The following is a 3,382-nucleotide window of genomic DNA, read 5'->3' as shown; positions in this document are numbered from 1 at the left end:
TAGAATTTTCAGTAGTCATTGTTGTTTTGCTTTGCAGTACTGTGTGGAGGTGGTCAACTCCTCATGCTTGATTATCTTCAAGATATTTGTTGCACTTTATAAAGTTCATCGGCAAACTTGTGCTTGCTTCTTAAAAGTAGTCTGCTGTGTCATGTAGCCCATTTGACTGGGTAGAAAGAAGCATGTCATGTTTAAGATAGTGACACTGATAATTAGCTGTTAGTATCGAATTCCACTTCTTTTTTTCACTTCAATTCCTCCTAGAATATCTAGTGAGTACATTTAGCATCAGTTTCCCCAGCAGAAATAGTAGGCACACATTTTCTTTACAATGACTCAATGATGTATGTACTAGTTACTGTTATATTTTAAGTTGAATGTATGAAAGGTATTATATAAGTTTTGAAAACTACCTTAATAGTGTTTTATTCTTCTCTAGGCACAGGAATTTTGATTTTGTATTGTGATTTAAATAGACAATAACTAAAAATGAAGGCTTTAGTTTCTTAATTGGTTGTCACATATCTCATTTTAGGGGTGGTTACCATTTAGTTTGGTAAAGGATCTGAAGACTCAGATTCCTTTTGAACAGCCAATATCTAGTTTTTCTGATGATTTATTCATAGCAGTTAGGTTTTTGCAATTCCTTGTGAGGAAATTGCCCTTCACAGGATCTGTCTATGTAAGGTTGATGTATAATGCATGCTCATTTGCTTAGTTGTATTTGTAAGCTCCAGCTGTGCCCATCACTTGCTAAATCTGTCATTAAAGGATTTTGTTTTAAATTCTGCCTGGCTTTGTTTTCAGATGTCTCTGAATTCCTTCCTGTGTTGAGTCACAACTGTGAAAAGAGAAATCTCCCTCTTTAATTCAAGGGGTCAGTGGTTTAAAAGCACTAAAGCCTGGTGGGGAACAGCTTAAGGAAGGTAGTTAATCATAGTGACCCCAAGACTTCATAAACTTACACAAGGCTCATCTGACAGGCAGAGTCCTGGATATCTTCAAGCCCTGGTTTCTTTGAGGAGTAACTGTTTTGCCAGGGAGTGGAATCCTCTATGGAACAAGCACCAGTGAAGGGTCTTTGCCACCTGCTGTGGCAAAGAAGCACAACTTAATTTTCTCCACCACATTTCTTTTTCTAGCTAAGCCAACATGGAGCCCAATTCCTTTCTAGTAGTTTTTTTTTCCCTGCAATGTTGAGAAATATTTAATGTGGTAACTACAATGGCTTCCACTTCTTGGTGTCACTGGGACATAATAGACTGGCAGGAAAGAGCTGCTGATCTGGATAGAAAAGAGAGGTCAGGAGGGAACACACAGATGGTCTTGTGTGCTGGGCGAGCAGAAGTCATTGGCGTGGTTTGGGTGTCAATAATTCATCCAGTGGCATTTTTCACCCAACTTCTTCAGACTCCAGTGGGGAAATCTTGGAATAAATCCCCCTCTTGTCTCCGTGCAGGCAAAAGCCTTATTTCACATACCATGTTAATAACTTTGACACTCAGCTGTGGGCTTAGTTTTCACGGGATGGGCAAACCAGGACCATGTGGGTGAACTGTACGTGGAAGCTGTGAGATACTGAATTAAGTGATACAGCTAATGCAGTGCCTGTACCTATGCTGTGTGTACTCCACTTGTCCTATGCACACATTGCTATTCTTGGTACAGGGGTTGATTATCTGCCTATGGATCAGTTCTTGAATTGCTTCAGCTTTTGGACAGTGTTATAAAAGAAAAGCGATCCTGTTTTCAGTCAGATTTTAATAGTGAAGTAGTTAATTCGTAAGCAGCTCAGGTAGACATTGCCCTTATCAGAAGAGTCCTTGGGAAGAGAAGGTCACTAGAGAGTAGAAAAAGTCATTTGATGGCTGTCAGACATCCAAGTTTAAGTGGAAGGGTGTTGGATGTTGAGCAAGACCTTCAGTGTGTGATTCAGTTCAGTTATTAATTTGTCCATTAACTGCTAAAGGAAATAGCAGAAAAATTAGGATTGAAGGAGACATGAGGAAGTCATATGATTTTGTTTGTATTTCAAAGGATGGATAACTTCAGCTTTGGATTAGATTGCTTAGAGCTATGTCCAGTCAAGCTTCAAATGTCTGCAAAGATGGAGAATCCACAATTTCTCTGAGCTCCTGTTCCAGTGTTGACAATCCTTTCATTCCTTGAGGAATGAAACCTCAGAAGTCCCTCAAGATTGAGATTGCCTCATCATCTTAGGGGACAAATGACTTAGGGGAAAAGGAAATGAGAAGTGTTTTACATCCTGCCTTTTTAATATTGGTCTTCTGGTTATGGAAACTAACTGGTTAACCATCTAAATTTTTCCTTTTTTTTCAGTGAAATACTGATTCATCCTTGCACACTGTGTCCTCACAAGACACAGGAAAGTTATTGTGATTTTAAACTAAAGTGGAAGTATTTCTGTGTTGAATGGAGGAGGTGATGCATGAATTCTTGGTTTCTTTTTCAGTATGGCTGTTTCAGATTCCAGGAACTGTCATGATAGCACCCCTCATAAAGCAGCTTAAAAATAGCAAAACAACTATTGCACCAAATATAAAGTGATTCCTGCTGTGTCACAAACAGAAAGGTTTTTGAAGCTCCGAATAGATAGCAGCATGTTGTAACCCTTGAAAATGGTAAAATTGATGATCAGAGGACACAGGACTGTTAAAGCTTTGATGACCTGCTGTCTGAACCCATACTGGCAGTGTGTTTTTCCTTACACAGCTCTGTGAAGTTCTTTATAGAAAATGAAACTGTGATTGTAATTTTCTGCAGTTTGCACAAGCACTTAAATCACAAATAAAACACTGTAAAAAGTGGCATGTGAGTCATGGATCTCCCTGCAGGAGTTCCAAGTCTGTTGTCCCTGTGGAGAAGGTTGGCTGTGTGACTAGGGGGATGTGGGTACTGGTCCTGACGGCTAGTGTGATGTTATCCAAGGGATGTCATCTCCTATGGCAGCATTAAAAGAAATCCAGCTACCTCTAAAAAGGATAGAGGGTAGAGAATGGAGACATTAAAGCTTTTAAAGTGCTCAGATGCTATGATGATGTGTACCTGAGGGAAACCCATCAAGAGGAGCAGGTCCCCATTGAGTCAATGACTTGTGTAAGCTCACAAGTGGGATTTTTTATAGAGGCTCTGCTGATTTTCTGTCACATATACTCCAAATTTAAATGAAATCAAATGTTAAAAAAAAACAGAAAGAAAGCAAATGTGTTCAGTCTAACAATAAAATAACTGGGTTATTGGGCCAACAGATGATCACTGCTGTGCAGTGTACACGTTCATATGTGTATCACTTTACATTTTAGCTGCACAAAATGTTGATCCAAAATTAGGTGGACAATGCATTAAAAAAAAACCTTCTCCA

This window comes from Anomalospiza imberbis, unplaced genomic scaffold (assembly GCF_031753505.1).
Source record: "Anomalospiza imberbis isolate Cuckoo-Finch-1a 21T00152 unplaced genomic scaffold, ASM3175350v1 scaffold_58, whole genome shotgun sequence".
Lineage (NCBI taxonomy): Eukaryota > Metazoa > Chordata > Aves > Passeriformes > Viduidae > Anomalospiza > Anomalospiza imberbis.
This window is presented reverse-complemented; position numbering follows the sequence as displayed.